General features: G+C 40.9%; 1 protein-coding gene across 5 annotated transcripts in view; it reads left to right on the forward strand.

Annotated features, from left to right (window-relative positions):
• KCNMB2 (potassium calcium-activated channel subfamily M regulatory beta subunit 2) overlaps window positions 1–15,628 on the forward strand; it is a 224,357-nt gene that overhangs the window by 43,267 nt on the left and 165,462 nt on the right. The gene's annotated exons all lie outside the window — the stretch shown is intronic.

A 15,628-nucleotide genomic window follows, 5' to 3' on the forward strand; every position in this document is an offset into this window, starting at 1 on the left:
TCGATTTTAGGATGTCAGGATTGCCACAACTCCCCTTCCTGCTGTTTCTCTGCTCTGTGCTCTATGCTCTTTGCCTGGTTCACAGACACTGGGGCAGCTCTCATGGGCGCATTAATGGAGCAAGAGGGGATGTTGTGAAGGGAATTCAAGCTTGGAGTGGGGGATTTGACTACATGAATTCTAAGGTTCTTTCCAACCATGACTTTCTCCTGTCCGAAACAAGAGGTGGAAATAATTTCCAGCTGCAAACACCAGCAGAGACCCAAATTAAAAAGGAATTTTGCACATGCCATTGGATGGAAAAAAAAAATAGTAATTGTGGTTACGGGTCAAACAGGGAGTCTGAGAGTGGACTATTTTAGTCAACACTTTATTTCAGCTTAAAATAAATCCTGGGTCTTTAAAAGTCAATTTCTGAAGGCAGTCTCTTGGGTTACAATCTTTCTCAGAAGTATATTACTGAAGATGAAAAAAATAATCTCTACTAATAAAATAAGTAGGGCTGATATTAGGTAAAATTGTATAGTGGTTAAAGATCCTACTGTAATTTTTTTCAGCTAGATAGTTAAAGACAAATATCTTTTCTTTAAACATTTTTATTTTTAATGTTTTTCTGGTAGCCCAGATAGCATATTACCACATGTCCTTTGCATTACCTTTACTAGAGGAAACCATTGCTAACATGTTATTGAATGTTTCTTTGTATTTAAATATATTTTGTGTTAGAGTTTTTAATTTTTTATAGTCAAATGTGACAATCTTTTCCCTTATGGTTTTGGGGTTTGATGTCAAGATTATAAAGTTAGTCTCTCATACTTTTTCTAGGACAATGTAGCATTTTGTGTTTAGAATTTAATCTATCTTGAATTTGTTCGGGATGATGAGAGGAATATTCTTTTTATTTTCCTCCAAATGGGTATAATAAAATCGTCTCTTCTTCCTTCACTGATTTGCAATGCCACAGTTCTCATATAAGCATAGCAGCTGGGGTGGAGGGCGTGATCTGCACCCTATTCTGCTCCATTGGTGTATTTATCTATCCCTCTATTGATACCATGTGGGTGTCAACTTCTTCAGTTTTTGTTGTACTTTTTTCTATCTACCAGGGAAAATCTTGATTTAACCATTTTAAACAGATAACCCCTAGTAAATTTTCCAGCAGAAATGAATTATCCTAGGCTGAGCCAAGGCCTGGAAAGTGTTGAAAATAAAGGGTGGAAGATCACTGGAAACCAAGGATCTTTCTCCCTCGAGAAAGAGAATTCAGTGTGTTGATTAAATTTTCCAGTGAACTTTCTGTCGGAGGTGTCCAGGTGACTCTGCCTGAGCCCACTGGGAGATGGCAGGTAGCAGAGCAGCTGCGGGGAAGGTAGTCTTGACCAGATTCACACCCTGCCTTTAAGGAGCTCATAGCCTAGCAGGGAGAGGCTCCGAGATAGGAAAGGAGCTCATTTCAACTAGGAGTTGAATGAAAGGTTAAAAACCCTGCCACCATCACCTGAGGTAAAAGCAGAAGAATCCTATCATTGAATAATTCATTTAACTAATGGGACAGATAAAAGACCTTCAGGAAACTTTGAGTGGGAAGATGGAAGAAAGTAACTAAAACTCTACCCTAGGAGTATGTTAGCAAAACTCAAAGGAAAGCTTTTCCATTCACTTCTCACCACGTATTCTCTACGGAAGCAAATTGGTGTTTGTAGAAAGGAGACCTCTGTTAAAATAATGCTCTTTGTTAAATGTTTATTATATACTAGAAACACATACATCGCTATGTAATTTCTATTTTTGAATTTATAATTTTATTTTAATTGTACGTATGTGTGCCAATACATCTTCATTTATTTGTGACAGGCGCCCTGCGAGGTAGCTATTATGATTTTCATTTCACATTTGACACCCTGAGGCTCAGCGACCCAGCATCATCAGACTACTAACAGGACCTTAGGCAATTCCTGCACGACCCTAACCCTCAGGCTCCTCATGGAGAAACATGAGGATCTATTCAAAAGACCTTTGTGGGTAATTTATGAGATAATGCATATAAAACGTATAGCACATGGCCTGGCACATAGAAAATGCCCAATAGCTACTAACTGTTCTGGTCACACAACCATTAAGTGGCCAAACAGAGCCTGTGTGAATAAAGTAATTCCCCTCAGGCTCAAACCAAACACTAAATTCGCATTTGGTTGTTGGGGTTTGTTTTAAATCATCTTCTATAGCCTTAAAAAAAATGATCCTTTAGTAAAAATAAGGGTAAGTTTATCTTAAAAGAAAATTATTTAGGGACTGGCCCTGTGGTCAAGTGGTTAAGTTCACACGCTCTGCTTCTGTGGCCCAGGGTTTTGCCAGTTCGAGTCCTAGGGTTTTGCCAGTTCGAGTCCTGGGCACGGACATGGCACCGCTCATCAAGCCATGCTGAGGCAGTGTCCCACATGCCACAACTAGAAGGACCCACAACTAAAAATACACAACTATGTACCCGGGAGGCTTTGGGAGAGAAAGAAAAAATAAAAATCTTTATTAAAAAAAAAGAAAGTTATTTAAAGTATAAGCTCATTATGAAACAAATGTAGTAAGTTTTCACTCCAACATTTCAACATCACAGCTTTCATTTCCCAAGCCCTCCAGTTAGGTCCATAGCAGGTGTCCAGACCCCAGATTTCTGACTCGAGCACTAAAAATTGCTCTAATTTGCCAGCCTGCTGAACCCACATTCAGACACTGAAACCTGTGCTCATTCAACTGGTTACCACCTCCACAGCCCATGGACAACCTCCACAGACAATCATGGTGGCTCAGAGACAGCTGGCACATCAAAGAGACTCACCCCTCAGCTTTCATTCAGCGAGCCCAGCCAGGGTCCACTAGCATCTGAAAAGGGACTGTGTGAGGCCATCTGGAAGGGCGGTGAACCATTCAGGTCAGAGCTTTACAACCTGGGCCAGAGTAGCCATTTGATAAAGACTTGCTGGTTAATTGATTGAAGTGGCAGGGCCTTGAAAGCTTGGTCTCAGAACTCTATTCTGCCATTGCCTAAAGCAAGAGGCCCAAAGAAAGTCATAACATTTTAAATTGTGCATTGTGAGCTGGGGATCTTTTTATGATCTCCTTATCTAAACCTACAAAGAGATGAGATCAAGTCGGATCTGTTTCCATATCAATACACTAAAAATAACTGGCCCAAAAGTGTGACAGTGAGAGAGGAGGGTTGGCATGAGATTAAAAAGTCATCCCATTGAGATTGAAAAGATTTAACAAAAGAAATTGCATCTAACTATTCTCATTCTTCCTCTTACCCTTCTTCCCTCTCTTTTTTTGGTGCTAGAAGGACATAGAGACCACAGTCAATTGAGAGGAAAGAAGGGTGATTGGGTATTTTCAAGAAGAGTGGGTGAAACAATTTTATTTCTCCATTCGTCACATCCTCTTCTTTTCCCCTTCGTGAACACACTGTTCCATTCAAAAACTGAACATTAGTTTGTTTGACATTGGATTTGGGAAAGGGAGGAGTTTTTCAAAATTTTCAAATTTCAATTTTCAAAAATGGATGCTTTTTTCTGTTTTGTATTTATAACTTTAGTTTCTGCCATAACATAACATATAACATAATCACATTAAAAATTTTTTTTGGAAAATTAAGGGAAAAAAATCACCCCTTGTCCCACCATTTGGAAATAATAATCGCTGACATGTATTGAGAGCTTTCTATGTGCCAGGCACTTCACCAAGAGCTTTATGCCTTAGCTTGTTTAATCCCCACAAAGCGTTATGAAGTAAGCAGTGTTATTATCTCTTATCCATAGTTGAAACTAAGGCACAGAGTAGTTGAGTAACTTGCCCAGAATCACACTGTTTGTAATTAGTGAAAACAGTATTCAAACCCAGAAGTCCGATTCCAATGCCCATGCCCTCAACCACCTACTTTCATCTAATACTTTTATCACTTTTTGAAATAAAGTTAAAATCATACCACACTTACAGTTTTGGAGCAGGACTAGTATATTCTTTTTCTCCCAAACAGGGAGATTTCCTGGACTCTATTTAAATGAAAGAAAAAGCAAGTCTACTAACTTTATTTCAAAGTGCTCTATGATGCTGCATGAGCCACTAAAAACAAAGAACATAAGATAGTGACTGAAAGTGAATTGCTTCACAATTTTGCCAAGGGAACTTGTTAAAAATGGTGCAACCTAGAATGGTAGAGAGGCTAATATCTCACGAATCACCTTATGATGGGTTTTTATTAAAAGTAATTCTCATCCTCTCACAGTCAATCCTACACATCTGAGAAATGCCAGAGAAAAATCTCAAACTTCCCCACATACAATAAGTCTGCAACGGTTAAAATCAATAAAAATTTGTTTGAGGAGTCAACATATACGTGGGTTTGCCAAAAGGAACAGCTGACTGAAAAGTTTCACACCGCTTGCCTTGAATTGCTCTGATCTCCAGGTTTTCATTGCTTTTCCCTTCTTTAGCACTCATTCTTTTTCTAGAACCATAAACTCTACCCTGGGAGCTTCAGGTCTGCATAAATGAAGAGCTTGTGGCTTCCACTTCCTCCAGAAACGTTCCTCATGCTCAGCCCTGGACCTTCCTGGGGGGAGGTAGCACTGCCTATCTCTCCTTGATTTCAACCAATTTCCCTAAAGAAACAAACAATTAAGAAGGCAGCACTTAGCCAGCCCTTCATATGAGTACAAAGAGGCTATCCAGGGCGAGTTATTATAATCTGGTATCTGTCTCAAGGTGAGAGGCAGTTTGGCCTCTGGGGGAAGAGTGCTGGTCCCTGGGCTCTGAGTTTGACTTTAAGGCCCCATCTCTCACCTGCCATAGACAAATGCCTTAACTTCTTTGATCATAGTCACTGCTCTCAAAAATGAAGGCACAGACTCAGTGCTTTCCTGTGAACCCCTGGGGCTCTGATGTAGTAGGTCAGGTCTGCCAGTCAGCAGGTTGAGAAGAGCAGGCCCAGCCTTTCCCTACATCCTAGCTTCATTCAGAGCAGCTCTGCTTTCATCTTTTTATATTTGAGCATTCTAAATAAAACTTCATTTGGGAAAAGGATTCTGCAGCTAATTTTTTTTTTTTGTAAAAATGACTGGATTAGATGATTCCTAAAGTCTGTTTCAGTCCTATGCATTTTTTTCATAATAACCCAATTCAAGTTTGTATATTCCATGCAAGGCCAAGAGAGTGTATTCCCCCTCATGTCAGTAGCACACATTGTTTTCCACAGGCCTTTTTTTATTTTTATTTATTTTTCTTTTTGCTTTTACCAGCTATATTTATGGAGGGTCTGAATCGCCTTAATCCCATCAACAGCTGTAGATCATGTTCAGGCTACATAACGTGTGACCTCTCACTCACAGCCCTTGAGCAAAGCATTTCCGAGACATAGTTTGACCACTTCATTGTAGACTCTGGGAAACCAAGAGTTTAGCGGAACACAAAGGCAATACTGATCAGCCTCCGCCTCCCCCAAAGGACTGAGCACATCTGCTCTCCTAAGGCAGAGGTTCCTTGAGGACACAGATGTCATTTAATGTTTATGTTTATCTCAGACTCTCTTAAGGAATGACATGTATGTGAAATGCATCAAAATTAGGAAAGCTTGATACTTAGGGCACTAGAAAGGGAGAGTTCGATTTGCGATTATCAAGTTCTGTTGGCATCAGCCATAAAGGGCTCTGTGATGGCCTCTGTGTATTTTCTATAAAAGGAGATGTTAGTAGAGAAGAATTTTTTTTTAAAGTAGGATCTGTCAGCCTAAAATCTGAGTGATGCTATGGTCCTGGAAGGTCTATATGTTTTGGTAAACTCATTGTTTACACCTGCATGTTTCGTTTCATTTACGTCACTCTCAAACTGTGGCACGTAGACTGTCTATATTAGCATCATGGCAGGAGGTATTTTTGAAAAGTGAAGGTTTCTACTGAATCAGAGTCTCTGCAAGAAGGGCCTGTATTGTTAGCATGCTCTCCATGGCTTCTAATGCCTACCCAAGTCCTTTGCTTTTGTGTGTGTGTGACTCCTTTGCTGTCATATGGCCTCAGAAAACATCACTTATGTGTTCCAAATGTGTTGGCCACCAAAGTTATGAGGTTTGACAAGTCCCTTCATCATTCAATTTCTTTTTGTAAACATGAAGTAGGGCCTGTGGGGCCCTGGGGTTGGGGTGGAAGTATTGTAGACATATGTAGATGTATGTAGACGGAGGTGGGTAGATGATCTCTAAGGTTCCGCCAACTGGAACATGCTATTCTTGATGCTATTTGGGTTCACTTAAGCTTGGAGGCCAGAGCAGTTTATTACTTTTAGGTACTTTTCAGTTCGAGCTAATATCCATTAAATGGAACATATTCAACCTGGAGAAACAGAAACTTCTTAAAATATTTATGTACATATTTATGATGTGTGAAATGGAAAATGATACATCTGGGAACAAGTACCAGAAACGAAAAAAGCGTCTAATAAAATAAGCTAACCAGTAAGAAGTCATATATCACCTGACTCAGTTCTTCCTAGAGGGACAATCGAATGAGATCTGTCTTGAAATCCACAGTTAAATATACTAGAACATCTAGCCAGAGAATATTGCATCAAAAGATATGATTTGCTCCTTTATGAACCTCTTTTTCATTGACTAAGTTAAGCTTCCTAAACTGTTTTCTAAGTATTTTTTTGAGTCACTGGTCTGAATTTTCCCCACCGATATCTACTCTGAAAGCTTTTATTCTATTGAGTTTGACCAATGCTTATTATTTTTGACCAGTCGTGATTTAATGTCTATAGAGTGTCATGTTCTAACTCCTGATACTGTCTGGATCATCCTCTTCTGTTTCCCATGTCCTTGCTGTGGATTGGGCCTTTAATATCTCTTGCCTGTGCTGTTACCATATCCTCCCAACAGACCGTCCTACCCCTTTCAATACATCTTCCACTCTGAGTCCTAAAATTCAAATCTTATGTTGTTCTTCTGCCTGAAACTTTGTATAGGTTACTTATTACCTATTGGAATAAAGTCCAGCCTCCTGGACATGGCGTGCCAGACCATTCACAAGCTGGCTAAGCCTCTGGGCACAGGCTTACCCCTAAAGACACTGAAATTCCAATTGTGCTAACTTCTTTGAGAGCCCTGACTTCGAAGGTGCTGCTCCCTCCTTCTGGAATGCCTTGCTCCCTCCCTCCTCTCATGCCCAATATGCCTGGCGTATTTGATAATAGCAGGGAGGCTACTGAGGCAAGACCAAAGTGAGCAAGGGGAAGAATTTTAGGAGAGAAGGTGGGAGACAGAAAATAGGGCAGATCATGTAGCACCTTATACTCTGAGCGAGATGGAACATCATTGGAAGGATTACAGCAAAAGAGTGACATAAGCTCTTTTGTATTTTAACAGAGAGCTCACTCTGACTGCTGGGGTGAGAATGGCCTGTGGGAGTGGGGACATGTGAGAAGAGCAGAAGCAGAGAGACCAATTAAGAAGAAATTACACTAACCTAAACAAGAAATTAGTGTGGAAACAGTGGAGATAGTGGGAAGTAACCAGATTCTGGTACATTGTGGAACTAGAGCCAATAGAATTCTCTGATGAATTCGTGTAGAGTATGACAAAAGGAAGAAATCAAGGATGACCCTCAAGTTTTGGGTCAGAGCAATTGGAAAAATGGAGTAGCCATTTATTTTAGCAAGAGGAGAACATTTGCAGGGGAGGGTAGCAAATTAGCAGTTCAGTCTTGGGGTGTTGAATTTGAGGTGGCTATTAGATATTCAAGTGGGGATGCACTGTAGGCAGTTGGATGTATGAGTCTGGAATTTAAGGGGGAAGTTGCATCTAGAGAAATTAATTTGGAAGTTGTTAACATCTAGGCATTATTTACGAGTATAGATATACAGATGAATGTTAACAGAAAAACTTTAAAAAGTGAGATGAATGAAAGAATTGTACTGATTGAGAGACCAACTTGCAGAGTAAAGTGAATAATACAAAAGTCTTATATCAATATCCTTCAAGGGATTTCATTTTTCACTTTCTTCTCTTATGGAAAACTTGTGGCAACTCTCATTTCCAAGCATACACCCCTAATGAAGTTTTTATTAGGCTATTGTACATACAGTGAATACAAATATCTGTTTGAATATTGAATGACTAGTATCTTCTTATTCTATACCTTAATGGTCTTATATTTGCAAAAATAAACAAAGCACATTAAAAATTCCTCATACCCTCACATGATGGTTTTTACAATGTAATTTATCATCCATTATCGCTCTTTGACTTTGAACTTCATGACATCCATATACCAGGCAGATAGGCATTATTATCCCCTATTTAAATTTGAAGAAACTAAGGCTCAGGAGGTGAAGTCATTTATGTGAGCTGATGAATAGACCTTCCTGGCTGGAATCCTGGTAGTCCAACGAGTGCCCCTCCACTTCTGCACGTCACCTTCCTGAGGAACCCAGAGTCTGCCCCATCCTTAGCCACAGTCCAATAAAACTTTCACAGGATAGCAAGCAGCATGTGTCCTTTTCCACTTCGTAGTGAAGACAGAAAATAAACGGGCCTTACTCGATACCATTCAGCAGGTCAGCAACACCACGTATGTCACAGATCTGGGTTTAATCACCAGAAACACCCTCAGGAATGGAATCTTGGGCCTTCCAAAGCAGCACGTGGAGGAGAATGATGACCCTGAGAATATGTCTGGACTCAACTTCCACTCAACCACCTTGGCCCTTCGTCAGCCCCTGCCACCTTAATGCTCGGATTTGTGCCCTCAGAATTCCAGGAATACATTTGCTCCCCACTCATATGTGACATCTCTCCATCATTAGCCTCCATCTTGGACACATCCCCTTATAAACTACGTTTCTAGGTCCTACCTGCACACTCTCCTGCATCCAGAAGCAGATGATCTGTTTCCATTTTAATGCCCTCTCCTCAACAACAACAGTGCAGAATAAGAACAAATACCACTGACTTTACACTTGCCTCGCACTTAGCCTTTGCCCTTGAGATCTAAGCTGCCCAAGAATCCTAACCAGAAAGACATTTTCTATTTTACAAATGAGGAAATAAACTCAGAATGACGTGACCAAACTCCTAAAATCACATAGCTGCTAATAATTGGGAGAATTGAGATATGAATCCACGTCTATATTACTCCAAAGTCCAAGCTCTTTCCTTAACTCTGTGCTCCCGCCTCCCCTCATCATGACCCTGCCCCACTCTCCATAAGATGATATCAACATAAGCTAAATTATAGTCTATTTTTCCTCTCCGGATGAAGTTAATTGCTTCTTGTTGCACACTTAAAAGAACCAACAAAATTTTCCATGGTCTTCACCATCTTTTATCCCCGTGTCCCCACTACCAACCCCCTGGGGACTGTCAAAAACTTGTTGGAATTAGTGAAGTCCAGGAATGAACAAGCTACCTACAACAGTGAGATTGAAAGGAAATTCCATGTGTCTAAAAGCCAAAAGATCCAATTTTGTATCAGGCTCCAAATCTGTTTCTCAAACACCTTCCATAAATCAGTACCAAAATCAAAAGATATGATTTGTAAGAGGGCCTCTTGCAGTTAACACATCCATCCCATTGTTTGCTTCAAATCAAATTTTGCATGCGGCCTATGGCTGGAGACGGGAGAAGAGGGTCAGCAGGGTTTCTAAGCTCAGGCTCAGTCTTCACAACTGTGCCTGCCATTACTCTCCACACAGATGCCAGACATCCTGGGGATGCTCATAAAGGAATAGGGTTAGTCACACAGTCTCAGGCTATCTGCCCTAAATAGGCATCATGGGAAGGAGTTTAAGTCACAAGCTGACATTCTTACGCCTCTCGCCCATAATGGATTTTTATCACATCATAAAGGAGCTCCTCAGCCAGTTGGAAATCATCGCCTTGCTGAATCAATTATGATTGCAGGGCACTCTAGAATGTGATGTTGATTGTGATGTTAATAGGTACAAAAATACACAATGTGCAGCTCAATAACCATTCCATTAACGTCTAGTTTAAAGTTTCTTTCCTATGTCATCATTATGAAGGAGAAAATGACCTATAGGACACAGCACTGGGAAAAGCAGAGCTCACTTCTAAGCTCACATCTAAAAGCCACTTGCTTCTCCCCGGCTTCATTCCTCACGAAATGTGCACAACCCTGAGTTTGCACAACCAGGCCCACTGAATAATCAAAGGGAAAGTTTCGACTGGGATGAAATTGGCATGCAAAGCGTGAGAGTGGGGACAAAGTCACATTGTCATTTCCATTACTGATGCAGTGATACAACAAACACAGCATTCACCATGAATTACATTAAGACTCCTGAAGCAGAAATATCAGAGGTGCTCACGTACCACTGTGTCCGTAATTTCACATAAATATCTCTGAATGATGTGCCGCTCGTCATCACTTTCCAGACCGCCATGCGTTGTTTTACATGGTTATGGGCAAGGTATTTAGAAGCTAGTTTTCATCTTTCCCCCTCTGACTGAGCTATACTGATCAAATCTGGCTCTGCTGATAGTCTCCTTGGCAGCAATTCTCTCTTTTGTGTTGGCTTTGCAATATTCCAAATGTTAAAATTTGGAGGGAGAAAGAATGGCAGGAAAAGCAAATCATGAAGGCTTAACAAGAACTCAGATTTTTAAACTTCTAGAGGGATGGTAGTTTGATGGCAAGGAATCTGGAGCAACACAAGACAACAAACAAGGCATATAGACCTCAAATTTCTAAGTAGAGTCTGACACCAGCCTTAAAATCTCTACAGAGTGCACAGTCACAAGCTCAGATTATCTGACTTTTTAGCTCCTCTCTCTCCATCTGAACCAAGAGAGCAGTTCCAGGTGAAAAAGGGTTTGGTGAGATGAGTTGGGATTTACAGAGGATTCTGGGTTTGAGTCTATTCAAGTGATAACTCCACAGCAGCACTTTTCTGAGATGCAAATTATAGAAAATTGAAGTCTGTAAAGCACTACATAATATGAACTGGTACATAGAGGGAGAGTAATCAGACTGCTTTGGAATCTGATGGATGTTTTGTTTATTCATTCATTTGTTCATTCACTCATTCTTGTAAGGAAACTTACCCCAGGGATACACATCAATAATAAGCCAGACAGTTAGGGAGAGAGAAAAAGACAAAGCTATGATCACAGTAGAGTTTGTTCATTAATCAGAAGAGAGAGGGAGGGAAAGAGGGGTAAGGCAAGGGAGGAATGAAATATGAAAATTGGTGATAATTGAGCTGTGTTTTGAAGGTGGAATGCCAATCTGTCAGGGGATAGAATGGAAAAGTCCAGAGTCAGAGGAAGCAGCCCAAGCAGAAGGAGGAAGGAGTTCAAATACCGTGTGCCCAGGGAACCTTATTTGATGCAAGGTGTGTGGGGCCATGTTGAAGTCAATCACAATTGGGGAAAGGTCAAATTATGAGGGTCTTGTAGCACGTTAAGGAATGTGTCCATATTCCTCTAAGTCAGTTGTTCTCAATTCTGGCTGCACATTACACTTGAGGAGTTTCTGAAATATACTCAGACCCTATCCTAAGAGAGTCTACTTATTTAGTTTAGGGAAGATTCTGAAGTGGCAATTTTCAGTTACCAAGGTGCAGCGGGGCTGAGCACCACACTACAGGGACAGAGCTATGCCAAGAATGTTTAAGTGGAGAAATGTCAAGGTCAGTTTTGTGTCTTAGAAAGATAAGTCTAGCAGATGTGTGGAGAATGGATGGAGAGAGGTGGAAACCAGGTAGAAAACTAACATAGTCTATTAGAATAGTGTGCTTACTAAAACTCTAGGGTTTTACAGAGCTTTAGCAAGGGTTATAAAACATTTGATTTCAGTTTATTTTTTAAAACATTTGTTTAATTACTGCTAAAAAGAAGAATTGACCAAAAAAAAATCCTATGTAATATAGATCAAATTTTAACACATCAGCAAGGATTGAATTTATGTCTCCAATTTAATTCAATATTCTCCTGAGATCTTTAACTGGCGAATAGCCTGGAAGTATATGGCAAGCTGTTTAAAAGAAAGAGGCAGGAGGGTGGGGATAAAAAGTCAGCAGGCTACAGAATTTTTATTTTAATATTGTACAACCTAAACAGAACAGACAGTGAATGTTAAGAACAAACAGACACCCACGACCCCATTTTTCAAATATTTCTATTCCTCAAACTCATTCTCATGCATTGACTTTTTTTTTTAACGTATATTTATTTTTTTAAAAAAATTGTGGCAAAATGCACATAAGATAAAAGTTATCATTTTAGCCAATTTTAAGTGTACTGTTCACTAGTGTTAAGTATATTCTCATTGTTGTGCAACCAATCTCCACAACTTTTTCATTTTGCAACTGAAACTCCATTCCCATTAAACAGCTTATCATCTCCTCCTACTCTCAGCCCATGGCAACCATCAGTCTTTCTGTTTCTATGACTTTGATACTCTGGGTACCTCATAAAAATGAAATCATACAGCATTTGTCTTCTTGTGACCAGTTTATTTCACTCAACGTAATCTCCTCAAGGTTTATTGATGTTATAGTATGTGTCAGAAACTCCCTTTCTTTTTAAGGCTGAATAATATTCCATTGTAGGTATAGATCAAATTTTGTTTATCCGTTCGTCCATCGATGGACATTTGGGTTGCTCTCTCCCCTCTCGGCTATTGTGAATAGTGGTGCTCTGAACAAGGGTATGCAAGTATCTCTTCAAGACCTTGCTTTCAGTTCTTTGCCATATGTCCCCTGAAGTAGGAGTGCTGGGTCATATGGCAAATCTATTTTTAATTTTCTGAGGAACACATTGACCTTTAATAAGTAAGCTACACATTGGAAAATAAATGCATCCTTATAGAAAGCAGCTTTATCTATTTTATAAAATAGAGTTCTACGTAAGAATTTATTCAGAAAAGTTGGGAGAGGAGGAATCTGCTGTTTTGGAAAGAGAGAGAGAGAGGGATTGAGAGAGAGAGAGAAAAGGAATGGGGACCACAGGACAGAGATGGTAGGAAAGGAGAGCAGGAGCAGATCAGAGAGGTTAAGAATTGTGTTAAGTTCTCTGGGACCTCCCTCCCAACCACCACCCTACTTTTTAATGATTGTGATCCTGTGGGGGCTGCTGAGTTGTGTGAAAACAACACAAGACTCTCTGGAGAGCATATCTTGGGGTCAATGTACATCCCTGTCCACAGCTGACTCAGATGGAAAGCTGCTACAAAGATTATAGAGAAGTCAAAAATTGCATTATTTTCCCAGCTCTTCTCAGTTGGGGCCTTCCTTTTAAATCACAGATATAGAAAGTGGACAGAAAGTTGTCTCGATCTATTTGCCTGGGGGCCTTGTCTCCTCCTCTGATATTCCAAAATTTACAGCACCACCAGTAAATTCTGCATTTCCTAAATTTTACCTTTCAGTAAAGAGCTTCCTATCTGAAGTAGAGAGCTAACTAAGGTGGTACTCTCAAACAATTAGTCGGGGTCAGAAAAGAACAAAGGCAACAAAAGGAAACCATTATGCAAATACCCGACCAGTAATTGTCTGCCCTCCTTGAGCAGCCTTGGGAAAGAATGGAGGAAAGGAGCTGCCTTGTAGGGTTTTCTGCCAGACTGAATTATTAGACCTCTTTATAATTAATAACAGGCTTCATAATTTTTCCTCAAAAGGCTTACTGACTATCTTGATATGGTTGGAGGAGGAGGGTGTAAGAAGGATGGATGGAGACAACCCCCTGGTCACCAGTTCAGATGACTTACCTGGTACGGCAGAGGCCTGGAATATAGGGTAAAGTGCAGGTTTGGGGGATTAGAAAAGGTGGCCCATCTGGAGTAGGCACGACCTGGAGCTATAGGGAGCGTGAAGTCAGAGTGAAACAGGCTCAAACCAGAATCATTCGTCCAAAAATCTTTTTTGTGGATCACCTACTCTGTGCCTGGAATAATCCTGGCTGCTGGGTATGCTTTAGAGAATAGAACAAACATGGTCCAGATCCTCAGGGAGTTTCTAGAGGATGTGACAGGAAAGTGATCAGCAATTATGATAAAGGGGGTCAATGAAAAATAGATGTTGTCACAGAACGCTGTGGGATACTTAGGACAAGCCCCTATTTGAGCTCAGGGCATTGGGGGAGGCTCTCCAGAGGAAGTGGCATCTAAGTAGATCCTGAGGGATGAGGAGGAGTCAGCTGGGGGAAGAGGAGGAATGGGTTTCATGTAGAGGAAGCAGCACATACAAAGGCCCCATGGCGGTAAAGAGATTCGCATGGTGGATAAAGGATAGTAGTTCAGTAGGATGAACATGAAGTGAGTCAGGCAATGAGGCTGGTGAGGTCCTCACACTTTGGTGCACTATATTCTCTATATTAGTGGTTCTTAGTAGGTAGTGCCTGGACCAACTGCATAACCATCACCTGGGAGCTTGTTTGAAATGCAAATACTCCAGAACTTAAACATCACAAACTCTGGACAATGGGGTATTCAGAGTGTAGAGCAGAAGGATTGTGTTACTGGCTGAGGCAGGGAAAGAAGGAGAAGCAGATTGGGGGCAGAAAATGGCATTTGAGTCCTGATGGTATTACTTATTAGTCACATAAGTAGAAAATAATAATCAAATGGATATTATTTCAAACATATGTAAAGTAGGTAATCAAATGTATGTTTTTTAGGAACTAAAGGAAATGGAAAAATAGACTGGAGACATACGTTAAGGTTGACATAGAGATTGAAGCTGTAGAAATAACCCGAAGAAAACGTGTAGATGAGAAAAGAAGCAGCCTTACAACAAAATCCTGAAAGGGAAGGAAAAATTGATAATTTGAGGAATGGGCAAAGAGAAAGCCAAAAAAAGAAGACTGAAACAGTTGATCAGAGAGGCAACCAGAAGTGCCCAAGAAATGCACAGAGTAAAAGAGAGTTTCCAGAAGGAGGGAGCTTTACAAATGCAGAGAGAGGAAAACAAGAGAGGGTCACCACATTCCCCGGCTTTAGAAACAGAAAGTGTTGTGAGCTTGCTGGGGAGGAGAGGGGCGAGGTGCTTTTGCTGAATGATCAGGGGGTAACTGGATGAAGACCCTGGCTGGTGGGACCGTCCTCCGTGCGGTGGAAATTCTATTGTGAATTGGAAATTCTACTGCTGATTCTCTAGTTTAAGCGCTTAATTCCACGTACAGGGACATTTGAAAATGTCATCTCTGCAGGAAAGGAAACTCACAGGCTGCTAAGTGAAACTGACGCTGCACATATATTGGTCTGAAAGGGAGAAAGAGCCTGTAACACAGTTCAAAGCACCAGAACGAGAGTTCTCACACCAAGGAGACCCAGAGCCATCTCAAGTCACCATGGCAGCCTCTTTCTGGAGAAGCTCAGCAGGCTCACTGGACAGCTACAGCTCTGCTCACTTCTTGTCCTTGGGGGGCCTCCTGTTTCTGCTTTTTTTCTCTCACCGCCTCATCGCAGCACGCTCTCACCCCTGCCCACCCCTCCCCAGTCATCTCACCCCTCTGGGGCAGAGCAAATGGGATAGCTGTTCCTTGTTAAATGTAAGCACTATTTGGGGGTAAGAGAATTAAACTAGAGGACAAACACGCTGCTGGAGGGAAGTGTGAGAGTACTGGGCG

This window comes from Equus caballus, chromosome 19, assembly GCF_041296265.1.
Source record: "Equus caballus isolate H_3958 breed thoroughbred chromosome 19, TB-T2T, whole genome shotgun sequence".
NCBI classification, from domain to species: domain Eukaryota; kingdom Metazoa; phylum Chordata; class Mammalia; order Perissodactyla; family Equidae; genus Equus; species Equus caballus.